Source organism: Bidens hawaiensis, unplaced genomic scaffold, assembly GCF_021521415.1.
Source record: "Bidens hawaiensis isolate Kalapana, Puna unplaced genomic scaffold, B.hawaiensis_p1.1 tig00014712_1, whole genome shotgun sequence".
In the NCBI taxonomy this organism is placed as follows: Eukaryota; Viridiplantae; Streptophyta; class Magnoliopsida; order Asterales; family Asteraceae; genus Bidens; species Bidens hawaiensis.
In genome coordinates, this window is record NW_027492287.1 from 484,310 (window position 1) to 500,567 (window position 16,258).

General features: G+C 35.1%; 1 pseudogene; it reads left to right on the top strand.

Moving 5' to 3' along the window:
• Positions 1-10,437: 10,437 nt before the first annotated feature.
• LOC143547331 (L-type lectin-domain containing receptor kinase IX.1-like) lies at positions 10,438-14,842 on the top strand (annotated as a pseudogene).
• The last annotated feature ends 1,416 nt before the right edge of the window (positions 14,843-16,258 follow it).

Sequence of the window (16,258 nt, forward strand, 5' to 3'; positions counted from 1 at the left end):
TTTTTTAATGCTTTTATTACTTTTGGGGGTAGCATATGTATCCTATTTACTCAATGGTTTATCGAGTCATTTACAAAACTACAATTCATTACATGGACTTGCATGTTTACTTACTTACTTACGTTAATTTCAATTTCAAGTGGTTGCCTCAATAAGTATGATCATACTCTCCCCTTTGCGCTCACGACCATTTTGTTATGAGTGAAAAATGGCCTCATTATTCGAGTACGTTGATTGTTACCAACTGGAAAGGACCTTACTTGCGCGATTATCCGAGTACATTGGTTGTTACCTCTGGAAAGGACTTTACTTGCTCGATTACACTTGTTCATCGAATTGTATGGTTTTTACATATTTATATCAAACTGTCTAAACTACCAACTATTCATATAGTTAACATCATTTGATACATATGCTACAGGTAATGTTAGTTGAAGATGACACACGGAGAAGACACTAGACTTAGGTTACTTAAACAAATGGACAAAGTGTTTATTGTATTTATATTTTCCTGGTATTCCTCATTGCAAACTTGTGTACTTGATTTATAAATTTGATTTGTAAATTAATTAATGATAATATTGTCACTTAATAGTGTCACATGTGTTTTGAACAATCTGTACGTCACACTCAAGCGTTTCCGATTTAGCTGGGACAAGTTCCTTGTTGGACCGAATCTGAGTTATGATATGATTAGAAGTAATATTCTGATGATGCAGCCTCTTCACTCCATTGATTGTGCTTATGGGATTATCATGCAAGATGAGAAGCAAAAAGAAATCCACACCACCACCACTGATTTCACTGCATCCTCTGCATCTATGCATGCAAGCAGTGGAGGACATGTCAGTGGTGGAATGGGAGAGAACATGAGGACTTTGGTGTGCGCCCATTGTAAAAGCAACGGGCATTCAGTGAACAAGTGCTGTAAATTGATTGGTTTCCCAAAGAACTACAAGTTCGCTAAAGGAAAGAAATTTTCAAATCTTGCTGAGGAACAAGGAACAAGTGATCAAACTCAATCTGTTCAGCAAGGAATCAGTCAACAACAATACCATGACTTGATGGTATTATTACATCAAAACAAAATTCAACATGGACCTTTAAATACTTATGTTGCTAATAATGTTACAACCATCAATCATGATTCTTTCCGAGGTATAATATCTTGCAAATCTTCTAAATTTTTTTCCAAATAGATCATTGACACTAGTGCTAATGATCATATATATGTGTCATGATCAAAATTTGTTTTAAAGCGTTTCTTCTAAAAAATCCGATTTTCATCATTCTTCCTAATGGCACAAGCGTTGGTGTTCATCAGTATGGGATTGTTCCTTTAACTGATACAATTTCTTTGTCAAAATTTCTTTTAGAAATAATCTTCTTTATCTTCTAATGCTAATGGTATTGTTATTTTCTCTAAACACAATTGTGTTTTGCAGGCCCTTTTCTAAAGAGCCCTCAGGTAATTGGTGATAAACTGAATGGTCTCTATCTTCTTGAGGCAACTAAGTAGTTTGTTGATACTTCTTTAGTTTCCAATAAAGTTTGTAATTTTGTAAATAGTGAAACTTGGCACAATCGTCTAGGACATTTTCCAATTTACAAACTGAAACAATTACCTTTCATTTCTAATGTTTCTTTCAAATCTATCGAGCATTGTGACATTTGTCCTAAGGCAAGACAACATAAATTGCCGTTTCCAATTAGAACTACATGAACTAGCAAAATTTTTGAGCTAATTCATATTGATGTTTGGGGGCCTTATCATACAGCTACTTTTAATGGCCTTAGATATTTTTTTAACCATTTTGGATGATTATAGCATAACCACTTTGACACATTTGCTTTCCACTAAAAGCAATGCATTTCCCATACTTCAATCTTTTATTGAAATGGTTAGCAACCAATTTGGCACCAATGTGAAATACATTAGATCTAATAATGCTTTTGAATTGGGGACTGGGTTAATCCAACATGCTTATTTATTGAGTAAAGGCATTATTCATCAGACTACTTGTGTCCCTCAACAAAATAGTATTGTTGAAAGAATGCATAAACATTTTCTTAAAACCTTGAGAGTTCTCATATTACAATCTAAACTTCTTGTTCAGTTTTGGGGTGACTGTGTTCTAACCACAACACATTTAATCAATCGGTTTCCCACTGAAATTATTAATAATAAAACCCTATATGAGGTTTTAACAAGAAAAGTTCCTTCTTATGATCACATGAAATCTTTTTGTTGTCTTGCTTACGCTTCCACTTTGACTCATGGAAGAGACAAATTCAAATCAAGGACTGTACCTTGTGTTTTCCTGGGATATCCTCTTGGTAAAAAGGCTTAAAGATTAAATGATCTTGATACAAACAAGATTATCATATCAAAAGATGTGATTTTATTTGAAGCTTTATTTCCTTCGCTCACCAAATCTAAAGAAAGCCTTTGTTATCATCAATTAATTTTCGATGATCCTTATCCATCTTCCGCTTCTACTACGGCTACTGATTATGTTCCTCCTACTCCTATTCCTAATCCTTCTTCTTCTGATTCTCTTTCTAATAATCCACATGTTCGAAGATCTTCCAAAACTTCTGTTCCGCCTTCTTATTTGAATGACTATGTTTGAAATCACAATCACTCTGATTCTTCTCATCATTGTTTCCACACCGTCACTAATTCGTGCTGCTCTTCCACCTCTTGCTCTTCTTCTCATCTTCTTCCTTCTAGTCAATCTCTCACCAAAGCAATATCTAATTTAAATGAGCCTACTTTGTATAAGGAAGATGCCAATATCCCTGAGTGGCAAGATGCCATGAAATCTGAGTTTTAGGCTCTTGAAAATACTAATACTTGGGCTGTTATGGATCTTCCTGCTGGAAAGAAGGCCATTAAAAGCAAATCGATGTTTAAAGTCAAACACAAAGTAGATGGAACGGTTGAATGTTGTAAAGCATGATTGGTGGTAAGAGGAGATACTTAAACAGAGGGGATTGATTATACTGGAACATTTTCTCCTATTATCAAGATGACCAACGTTCGAAATCTTATTGTTGTTGCTACGAAACGAAGTTGGCCTCCTTTTCAACTTGATGTTAACAATTTTTTTCTTCATGAAGATTTAGATGAGAATATCTATATGCTATCACCACCTGGTATGCTGCTCCCTAATCACTAAGTGCTTAAACTTAAAAAATCCTTATATGGTTTAAAACAAGCTTCTCGACGATGGTATGGAAAATTGTCATCTGCTTTAAACTCAAAAGGGTATATGAGTTCTCAGAATGATCATTATTTATTTTCCAAATCCATGGGATCATCAGTGGTTTATGTAGATGTCTATGTTGACGACATTTTAGTCACTGGAAACAATTTGGAAGAGATAAATAATCTCAAGAATTTTTGGATTCTTCTTTCAAAATTAAATATCTGAGACGACTCAATTATTTTTTGGGAATGGAGGTTTTTTATATCACTAAGGGTGTTATCATGTGTCAACGCAAGTTTGCTAAAGAAATGCTTTTGGAATTTGATACTTCCAACATTATTATCTGATGTGTGGGTGAAATATCGTGTGTTAAATGAGTCATATCACATGTTTTGTGGGTTTATTTACCAGGAACACGATTACTTTGAGCAGTTTCATAATTATAGGTGAGCGGAACTTAAATGATCTAAATTTTAACATATGAGATGGAATGTAAATGAAGATTTTATCGCATGGAATGATAGAGAATTTGAAGACGAAGACGTGGCCGAAAACGGTGCATAAAACGAAGTTATAATGAAGCAGTTATGGGCAAAACAGTGCGGGGGGCTGTCACCGTAAAGCAGAGTCTGATGACCGTAGTCTACGGTCCCACCATAGCTTACGGTGGGGAGACCATAGGCTACGGTCGCCTGGGTGGAAGAACACGATTTTTAGGTTTTTGTTCCCGGTTCAACCCTAGGCCGCCTACCTTTGATATCACAACATACTTGGACGATTTTGGAGCCTCTGGACACCATTCTATAACATCTCAATCATCATACTCCTCCATGCCATCATCCATTCAAGAATCAAAGAAGCTATTCAAGATGACTATGCTAGGCTAATCCGCTAGTGACCATCTCCGGGAGTAGGATTGTGTTTGTAAGCAAGACTTTTTGTATTTGAATCTTTATTTTGGAACTAGAATTGATTAATCATTCGATTGATTAACCTTTTATGTTTGTTCATGCATTCAACAGTTTTTTCCTAATTAAATGGTTTGTGATTTTATCAGTAAATTGATTTGTGGTCATCAACTTTTAGGATTAAGTTCTTTGAGTCATTGACCCGTTTATTGTTCGCCATTAAATCACCTCCATTTATCAACCCCTAAAACTGGTAATCAATTAAGTTATTATTCATCCAAACCAATTATTCGGATTAAAGCCCGTCAATTAGTAAGGTCAAATATTTCATCTTTTGATTATAGGTGTATCGAACAAGTTTTCCGAATAGGTTTAATCAATTGGTCGAGTCTACTTCACAGCCTGAAACTTGGAGTTGGTTACTTTTCCATAATTGTTATACAACCAAGTTAATTTTAAATCTGCTTGACATCATCTGTCCATTTAATATAATAATTATTTAACAATAAACTCGATTGGCACTTTCCACTGTTCCCTGTGGATTCGACACCTTACTTGCCCTTTCTAGTAAAAGTAATTTTATAAATGTTTTTGATTGACCATTTCGACATCGATCACTATCCACAATTCTCCATTGCCTCATCATGTTGCAGCTGAAAGCTCATGAGGGACTCGCTCTTGATGAACCTTTACGACACAGGAAACTTGTTAGTAAACTCAATTACCTTACTCACACAAGACCTGATATCGCTTTTGCTGTTCAATTTTCGAGTCAATTCATGCAAGATCCAAGGATGTCTCATTGGAATGCTGCTCTTCACACTCTTTCATATGTCAAAGGCACTTTATCTTAAGGATTATTTTTCAACAACAATCCTTCTTTTGACTTACAATCATTCTGTGATTCGTATTGGGTGGCTTGTCCTAATACTCGACGATCGGTTAGTGGTTTTCATATTTCTCTTGGAGGTTCCCCAATTTCTTTGAAATTTAAGAAACAACCTACTGTTTCTTTAAGTTCTGCTGAAGCCGAATACAGATCTTTACGACGTGTCATTGCCGAACTTGCATGGTTGGCAAGACTTCTCTCTGAGTTTAGTGTTCCTAACATTAGCCTTGTCACCCTCAAATGTGACAGTCAAGCTGCAATTTATATTGCAAAAAATCTTGTTTTCATGAACGAACTAAGCACATTGAGATCGATTGCCATTTTGTTCGCGAGAAGTTACAAGAATGTCTAGTGACTTTATACCATACGAAGACGACCGATAAGCTTGCTGATATTTTTACCAAAAACTTACCTGGGCCTTATTCACGAGCTTCTGTGCAAGTTGGGGTTTTCTCAACCTCCAACTCGAGGGGGAGTGGGGGGGGGGGTGAGCGCATATGTTGATTTTTCAATGTATTGTAATTTGATTATGAAGCAATAAAATTTCTCCCTCTTATTCATTTTGATTTTCTTTTCGTGTCATTGTTTTTATACGATTACAAAAGGATTAATTGTCGCTAAGAAACATCAATTTAATTAAGCGTCGCAGCTTGCTGTCCGTTTACCTGTCACGTTATTGTAATCGTTTGGATGTTTTTAATGTAAAATGTGTTTCTACTATAAACAATTGTAATTTATAGTTGTATAGCCGATATTAATTCTCTAGTTAAAAGATTACCTGGACACAATTTTTCTGAATATTCTAAGGATAAGGGACGAATACGGAATCCAACCGTGTTGGCCTAAAGGTGTGAACCCAACAAGTTGAATTAAGACCAGTCGTTCATTTCCTAATCAAAACCCAACAAGTTGAATAAGAAAAATATGATTTTGACGCTCTTTGAAATTCAAATCAACATTATGTATCATAGAATCAAATTAAATGCAACTTACTAACTAAACTCTACACCTAGGGATTGATCAAAGAAAGACTAGCCACTCATAGCTAGGCAACATAGACAAAATAACGGCCTTCCAAACATATATTACTTTGTTTTCCACCATTGTCATGCATTGAACAGCCTAGCGGGAAAGGTTACACGAGTAGGAGATGGTGATAATGTTGTTTTCAATGAACATATACGGTGTTATTTTCTAATTGATTTTACTATATAAATAAAATGTTATTTCATTTCCAGTTTTAATATTTTGAATTATTATTATTTCTTTTAAATAGTTTATGTAATTTAAAATTAGTTTTATATATAATCTTAATATTACATTTTTTATTTATTTGAAATGGTTTATTAAATAGTGATTGTAATTTTAAACTCAAATTACTATTTCTCAAAATGATCCAATTACAATAGAGAGGCAGGAAAGCGGACAACAAGTTGCGTTGCAACCCCTTTTGAATAACAAATCTGATTTTACTGAAAACAAAGTTACAGTTTTTCGGCATCGATATGTTACTGTGCACGACCCATTGAACTTTTATTCTGAAGCGTAACAACATCTGGGGCAAAGGACCCAAATGCATCAAAAGCGATGGAAGATATGTTGATTTTTGGCACATGTCTTTTCGTTCTTAACAATTTTTTCAGATTCTGCCTTTAATACGACCTGTCTTGCAACAAATCCAGTGTCCCTAAGCCCGACATAGGGGGACACTCCAGCAAGGTCCACACAGGCGTCCCCCCCCCCCCCCCCCCCCCCGCGGCCATCCAAACATAAGAACGTCCGCTGACTAGAGAGTAGACCTCCTTTCACGTGGATCCGACAGGAAATTCACGAGAGTCTCTTTTTTTGCTGATATTCTTGCTCATTTAACACATCACGAAGGATATCTCTACCAAATCATATATATATTTAAACCTTGGCAGCTACGGACAGCATAGCATGTTCACCGATTGTAATGATGAAAATGATGTGTGTTTCCATCGTAAACGATAGGAAAAGATTATATGGAAAAAGTGTGATCCAACTCATTAACTCTATGGTCATTATTATGTGGTAATTGGGTATTTGTTTAAGACGCGATAAAACCTGTTAAATAATTAAAAAAGTGCGACATGTGATTTTTTTATTTTCTTATAATTGAAATTAGTAGGCTAGAATTCATGATTTCCCCTTATTGGTATATGAAACTTAAAACTGTGTTATAGTCATGACATATAAAGTAATTAAATGAGTCGTATTCCTGTTTGATACTTGTGTTAAACACGTCGTTGCTTACGTGTTAAACCTGTTAAGACACGAATTACCAGCCCGACTTGTATGAACAAATCATCCAATTATTTAATAATTCAAAGAAAAATCTTTTAGCACATAAAATCTTGATGAATAAAGGGTCCGACCAAGTCCAGATAAGTGGTTGCATTAAACATTATTGTCCGACTAATCTACTTAGGGTGGACAGAGTGGGGCTAGGGACTAGACTAGTGCACGCGGGAGGTACAGGAACACTGCCGTCCCTTCCGAAGAAAAAGCTACAGATGGTCTTAGTACTCTTGTTTAAAATTATTATATTATATTTAGTTGGCCGTTCAAAAAAAAATCTCGTTCTTTCTTCTTTTTTTGGTTTCTTCTTTCTTTTATTTAATAAACATATCATGAAGAATATGAATGGTTGACGGTGGTAGCAGAGGTTGCTGGAGATGGTGACGATCTCATTAATCTAGGCTTTACTTTTTTGTTTTTTTATTTAATTACTTATATTATATTTTTTGTTTCTTTTAACAACCAACAAATAAAGAATTTTTTAGATATTCTGTACGGGATGATCCAATGGTAAAAGACCACCGTCGGCATGGCCCAACCCAGCTGTAGAAGCCTTTAAGCGCCTTCATGTTATCTTCAGTTACCAAAAAACCCACCCGTCGGTGGTAAAACTCGGGCGCCCTTACAATCGAACCGGAGATCAAAAGATCCCGATCTTTCTTCATTGAGTCACTCATGCCCTTGTGTTGATCCGAAATGATGAGCCCACATTTATTTTTTGAAATGCGTAGTAGCCTAAAATAATAGCCCAATTATTTGTAATATAAATGAATTTTAATTTTATTTGTGTATTTTTAAGCAAATCTTGTATATATTGTTTTAAATTCATAGAATGTTATTTTTATTAATATTATGCTATTTTATTTTAAAAGAATTTAGCTAAATAAATAATCCCACATGTTGTCAGTTGACCGATAATATCCCACCTTTAAAAATCACTAGCAACGGTCCCACTTTTTAAATATTTTTATCTCAGTGGTCCTCCGTTAGAAAATACTTAACGTCGTTATGTTTTTTCCCTAGTTTTAAACCGATGTTTTAGGGCTTTTGATCGGAAGAACGATATGAGTCGACTGATGTAAAACTTATTTCGAAACGGTGATTAAATGGCTTGATTTTTGTTAATTGGAAATTCAAGCACCGAATTGAAACATTGTTTCGTCGTTTGGATCACCATTTCAAGATAAGTTTTACATCGATCGACTCGTATCGTTCTTTCGATCAAAAGCCCTACAACATATGTTTGAAACTAAGGGAAAAACATAACGACGTTAAGTATTTTTAACTGAGGACCAGTGAGACAAAAATAGTTAAAAGGTGGGACCATTGCTAGTGGTTTTTAAAGGTGGGATTATTATTGGCCAATTTACAACAGGTGGGATTATTTATTTCCAATTTTCCAAGAATATATAAAATGGTTAGAAAGATAGATCTGGCTCAGCTCAATATGACTCTGACAATAGCGAAATTGGGGTTTTCTACAGCCACCCCCCCTTTTGCTAAAAAAACCCCACCAATACGCCCCGTATAGCTATATATGGCGTATTGGTGCGGTTTTTTAGAAAAAACCACCAATTTTGTCTTATTATGTTTTTTTGTCTGAAGATCAGAAGGGGTATTGCCCTATACGCCGCCTCTGATATTTATTTTTTTAATTTATCATTTGTTGTTGTTATTATTATTATTATTATTATTTATTGTTGTTATTAACATAACCGGGGTTCTAAACATCTTCTTGGATCGATTCCAGCGGCATTAAGTTCGTTTTTTACTTATATTATCATATCTCAAAGTTTCAGGTTCTAAAATGCCGCTGGAATCGATCCAAACGGATGTTTAGAACTCCGGTTATGTTAAATTAAACGTTTAAGCGAGCTGGTACTGACCATAATCTGAACAGCGAGTCGGAAGTCGGGTTTTGGTGAGTAGCCTTAAAATTTTGTTACAAAAATAAAAGTCTTCTAGACCGAAAGTCGGTTCCAACCAGAAGCATGAGAAATTGACTAGTCAAAGATGTTTGACTTTAGCCTATAGTTCCCAAAAATGCGATTTTTAGCCTTTTAAGCGATTTTAAAGGTTTCTAAGGGACATTTGGCATAATTGAAAGTTATGAAATTTTAAAATAAGTTAAACCAAGTTAAATACCAATAAATACAAGTTTTAAATAGTTCAAAAAATCCGAATTACGATCCCGAATCGGTTTAAACTTAAATGAATACAAATACGAAAAATCCAAGATGTTACAGCACCCTCATCGGAATTATAACAGTAATAATAATAATAATAACAACAACAATAATAACAAATAATAAATTAAAAAAAATATATCAGAGGCAGCGTATAGGGCTATACGCCCCTTCTGATTTTCAGACAAAAAAACATAATAAGACAAATTTGGTGGTTTTTTCTAGAAAAACCAATCAATATAGAGCTATACGGGACGTATTGGTGGGGTGTAGGGGTGTCCCTAGCAGGACCCTTAATTTATGTATTTTGAATTTAGTTTTTTTAATGTTATGTTCTACTGTCTTATAGATTGATGTAATCTTTTAATGATTTTTTAAGTTTTAAAATGAATGTGTTTTTTGTTTTATATTTTATGTTTCTTTAGTTTAAAAATAAGAGGAAAGTTAACGTATAAATTAAATTAACGTAATAATTGTGATAATCAAGTAGTGTAATGATGTAATTACATCGTAGTGTAATTACATTACATTATAATTACACCATGTTATATATATACCTACACTACTTGATTCTCACAGTTAACAAGTTAATTTAATTTGTATTTGATACAAACCCTAAAAATAATTTAGTTAATTTAATTAAAGAAAAAAAACTAAAGTGATTGAAAGATGAATAGGGACGGTTTTAAGGGTTTAGGGATGAATTGAAAGGTTGTGGGATTAAATAATGTGACGTTGACGTGCAAGAAAGAAATTGGTTAGAGATGTGAGATGGCTTAGGAACCACTCCCCCCACCCTTAGAGAATTCTACTTAAAACACCTTCCTTATACGGTCAATAAAAGTCTCTGGTTCATATCTATGGTAGTTGCCAAGAACTTATCAAAATATTCACAAATTCTTTAGCAAGTTTCCTGCTAAATCATGACCATCTTAGCTTCCTTCCGTCTTATCTTAATCCCTTAAGTAGTTTCGGTCTCCTTCCATTATACAAACATCAGTCCAAATGATAAGGATATGTTCTTATTAGATGGTGGAGCTTATGTCTCTGAAGACGCAATTCAAGTAACCCCATAAAATAGAAGTGACATGGTCGTTGGGCGGGTGACATATACAGAACGGCTTCATCTTTGGGACAAAAGCTCTGGTGAGCTAGCCAGCTTTTTTACCAGTTTCTCATTTATAAAGTTATCTGACCCAGCTAAGCAACATCATCTAGATGATGGCTTCATATTCTTCCTTGCTCAGAATAGTTCTTCGATACGTAGTGCTATGCCTCCTGATCAGTTAGATACCAATGGTATCTCTGATCCGTATGTTTGGGTAGAGTTTGATCCTTATTGCAACACTTGGGAAAGCCGTTCTGAATATGGTCATGTCGGTATCAACGTTAACTCTCATGCTTCTATTATTCAAACTAGATGGCTTAATGACCTGTCAACTGGAAAAGAGTGTCGAGTTTGGATTCAGTACAACTCGGATTTCAATACTCTTACTGTTTCCTTCACTGGTTTCCTCAACAATACCGTATCTCAAGACGGTGCAATATGTGACATCCCTCGATTTCGGGTCAAATTGTATTATTTTGTATTTATTTTTATGTTGTAAACCGACCCGATTTATATCCCGAACATTTCAAATATATAAAATATTGGATTTTATGTTACTGAAACATTCCCGCTTGTCTAATTTGAAAAACCCCTTTTACGGATTCGAAGACGGACTTAAAACGCTCAAGATACATTAAAAACGAGCTTCCGGACGCGAACCGACGTGCAGACCAGCAGCAGACCAGCAGCCCCACCTTTTTTTTTTGTTGTTTTGTGACTTGTCTTGACCCCTCTTGCATGCAAACCTTGATATCACACCCCATGCTTGACCCTTTCAACCCACCCTATATATACACCCATATCCCCTTCATTAATTCCTGCTCGTTCATCTCTTTCTCTTTCAATTCTCAAGCATTCAAAGGCGTTCTTCATATTTTTTGGCAGTTTGACTTTCCAAAGTCAAACTGACCATAGTCTTACATTATAATCAACTTGTTAACACTTATTTATACTTGAAGAATGTTATACAACATATATATAATAGCACCCTTTGTACCTTCGGTGGGCATTTCTCCGGTCTCGGTCGGTTAAGTGTCCGGCCCATAAGACAAAGCTACATGGAGGACTCGTAGTAGTCCTTGATTATATACATTTCCGCATCTAACCATCAAACTTGTTATACTTGTTTAACTTCTGCTCATCTTAGTTCTATTTTACATTTTGAGTTCCATGGTTGTGGGTTTGTAGAGACTAGCCTCAGTTATTCCGTAAATAGCTCCAAACCGGAAGCCGAACTCTTGTTTACTAGTTTGTTTAAATAGTTGTATAAACATGTTTTATGTAAGATTTGAGTTTCTAAAATCATTTTAATTAGTTCCATGGTTATGGGTTTGTAGAATCTAACCTCGGTCTTATCTCGAAACAAGATCCGAACCGGAAACCGAATTTTCGTTTAAAGACTTTGTTGTTGACTTTTTGTATGTAAAACTTTGGTATTATTATTTATAAATTATTTTACAAGTTCTATGATGTTTGGATATGTGGTAACCATTCTTGGCCTTATTCCAAGATAAAAACCGAACCAAACCGAACTAAACCAAGTTTACGCGCTTAAGACACACAAGTGTGTTTTTAACCATTAAAGCTTATATATTTCTTTAAAAATACTTTATAAACTGATTTTAATTATTTTCCAAAGTACTCGGAATGTTGAATCCAACTTGATCTTATAACAAAGTTTGGACCGATTAAACCGAACACTCGCTTAACGGACGTTGTTAGTTCTAAAACAATAGAACTACATACTTGGTTAAGTCTCTTTAAGATTTATTGAGTTATCTCATACATTTATTATTTTGGGAAAGTTGACTTTGGGTTTGGTCAAGTCACACAGACCCGAACCGACCACCCGAACACTCGTTAAAACCCGTTTTAGTATCTATATTATAAAGGGACTTGCTTTCTTGCATTTTTACCCACCTTATTACTTAACATAGGTTGAGTAAAATTAAGGGCTAGATACTTTAACCTGGTTTCGAGCAAACTTACATTTTTAAAGAACTATTATTATAATTTCTTAAATATTTACATTTTAAACCTTAAACTTTAAATTGTTTACATTTCTTATCATTTAAAGAATTCCAAGACAACTTTTATAATACAAGACTTCTTCTCCTTTAGGCTTCGTTCGTTAAACTCATCGTTATGGTTAATCTCCAAATCATCAAATCTTTCAAGTTTATTACTTGAACGTGAGTACTTTCATCCCCTGTTTTCACTCTTTTATAATTTGGGGGTGACATTGCAAACTTATTCAAATTCAAATGATTTATACTTGAGTCTTAAACCACAAACTTTATTGTATACTTTTCTTAAATAAATGCTCGATTTGGTGTTATATGCTTAAGTGCTAATGTGTTTACCGCTTTTGGATGGTTGATTCACAAAATCCGAGTATATCTGGCATCCCCTTATAGAAAGGTGTCGTTAATGTATTCTTATTAACGATTTCATACAAAATTCGAGTACATTTGGCATCCCCTTATAGAAAGGTGTCGTTAATGTATTCTTATTAACGATTTCATTTATCTAAATTGTTGCTATTATTTATTGTTTTGTATACAAGTTGTGGAATATCATATTATATATCTATTGTTCAAAAACTATGAAATTGCTCACCAACCTTTGTGTTGACAAAATCTATTTATGCAATGTTACAGGTTTGACTTTAGGTTGACTCGAGGACTTGAAGAAAAAACGTTATCGAGACTATTAGGATATTAGCAAAACGAACAATAGATTATTTACTATGATTTGAATTCGGTTATTGTATGAACAAGTTATGTGACTCTTTGTGTTTTTATGAATTTAAATGAGTTGATTAAATATTGTCACTTAATAGTGTCGTGTGCGATGAATAATAGGTTGCGCCCCGACGTTTCCGTCATGGTCGGGGTGTGACACAATAAGATACAAAGTTGATCTCCGGGATGAGTTGCCTGAAAAGGTTGTTTTTGGGTTTACAGCTGCAAGTTCTGAATTGCTTGATCGGAACACTGTAACATCTTAGATGTTTAGTAGTACTAATATACAAGTTAATGAAAACGATGGGCCAGGAAACAAGATCGGGCTTGTGGTGGGATTAACAGCTGGAGTATTGGTTCTAATCACACTTTTTGTTATTCTTGCACTCGTGTTTTGGAGGAAGAAGAAAAAAGATCGTGATGAAGCCGAGGAAGTTGGGTTTTCTATGGAAATGAACCATGACTTTGAGATGGGCACCACCGGTCCAAGAAGATTCTCTTACCTTGAATTAGCTTAGGCAACCACTGACTTTGCAGAGAACGAGAAGCTTGGGCAGGGAGGTTTTGGAGGAGTCTATAAAGGGTATTTGAAAGATTTGAGCTCATATGCAGCAGTCAAAAGGGTGTCAAAGACTTCCAAACAGGGAATGAAGGAGTATGCATCGGAAGTCAGGATCATTAGTCGGCTGAGGCACAAAAATCTGGTGCAGCTCATCGGTTGGTGCCATGAGAAAGGAGAACTTCTGCTTGTTTACGAGTATATGGAAAACGGAAGCTTAGACTCACATCTTTTCAAGGGAAAGAGCTTGTTGACGTGGGGAACAAGGTACAAAATTGCTATCGGTTTGGCTTCTGTTTTTATTATATCTACATGAAGACTTGGAGTAGTGTGTTTTGCATAGAGATATCAAATCTAGTAACGTGATGCTGCACTCAAATTTCAATGCAAAGCTTGGTGATTTTGGGTTAGCCAAGTTGGTTGACCATGAGAAAGGCTCCCAAACAACACTTTTGGCCAGCACCTTGGGTTATATGGCTCCCGAATCTGTAGTGACAGGCAAGGCAAGCAAAGAAACAGATGTGTTTAGCTTCGGTGTTGTTGCATTCGAAATAGTATGTGGGAGAAAAGCCATTGACTACAACGCACATGAAAAGAAAACATGGTTACCGGAATGGGTTTGGGAGCTTTATGGGGCTGGGTCCATTTTCGAAGCAGTTGATCCGCGTCTAGGGTTAGAATTTGATGAAGATGAAGTCAAGCGTTTAATAATCATTGGATTATGGTGCGTACATCCTGACTCAAAACTTCGCCCATCAATGAGACAAGTGATTCAAGTACTAAACTCCGAAGCATCCCTCACTATACTGCCTTCAAAGATGCCTGTAGCGTCTTACTCAACAACACGCATGCCATTGTTATATGGTGGCTCTAATGTGGATTTGACAACATCTGCATCTTACTTATATGGTCGTTAAATACCTTTATTGGCAATGCTGTAGCAATTTTATGAATGAATATATATATATATATATATATATATATATATATATATATATATATATTATCATATGAGATTTACCTTCTTGTAAAATGTTTTCTTTAACCTCTTGGGTAACATTAAGTAGAAATTTTAGATGCGAATTTTGTAGTTTTAGAGAAACCACTTGATTCATTGCATAACACGCTTTTGTAGTTTTGGTGAAACCACTTGATTCATAACGTAACACATTGCGAGAAAAAAAAAGGTGGTGAATTTATGATTTGAAAATTGCCAATAGACCAGGGCCTTCATGTCACTCACACTTGTTGGCTCACTCAACGCGATAACCTGAAACCTAGAATTTAATATATATGCAGTTAACCAACTACGCAAATAGTAGCTGGACCACTGGAACCAGTTATGGTTTGAAGCTATGTATCTGGAAGACTACGCTGTAGATGTTATTGATTGACAAATACCTGTTTAAAGTAACACACTCGAGACTCAAATCAACAGAAAAAACTTGAAAGACTCATTTGAAGCCCATATTATTCTTGAAGAATATCACTACATAAGACTTGATCATACTAGCAATAATAAAGGTCTTAACAGATAACTTTTTAAAATTTAAATAATACTATCTTTGCAAGGCCAGAACAATTATTTTGAAGGCATAAAGGGAGCCTGAAAGTGGGGGACTTTCCAGAATTTCTTTGTGATAAGTTATAAATTCAACTTTAATAGAGATAAAACTAAATTTATTATTTATGCGAAGTTACCTTCTCTATTTTATCAGGAAAACTTGATGCTAATGGATTAAGCACGCAAACAGGCGAGTCGAATATTGGGTTGACCCGAGTTCAAGTGAGCAATTTTTTTACTTTTAAACAAACCAAAATTTTAATTTTTTTAGTATTAGGAATTTAGGACGATGTATAACCATCAAAATACTAATAAAATTTGATGTGCATACATGTAAGACAGTATGGCAACAACTTATAACGTCCCAAAAACACGCCTTTTACCTCCTACCTCTCCCCCACCGCCTTCAAATAACCCGTTGTTTTGGGTGTGGTTGCACAAGAACATCATCAATCTCTCACTACTCAATATCATTCTCTCTCTCACACACCGTCAATTTGTTTATATACAAGTTGTGGTACTTTACCTTTATGGACACTTTTAAACAAACAAATATCACTAAAAAATTTTAATAATACAAGTTGTAATACTTTACCTTTAGAAGGGACTACTTCCATAAATTCTCAATGACCAAGGGAGACCCAAGGCCAAAGAGGGGGGGGGGGGGGGGGGGACTTGGAAATAGTTTTCAACCAACAATTGTACCTCATCATCTGCGTCATTGCCCTAAACGCAAAAATACCTTAAACAAATCCGCAGCCCCTCCTTT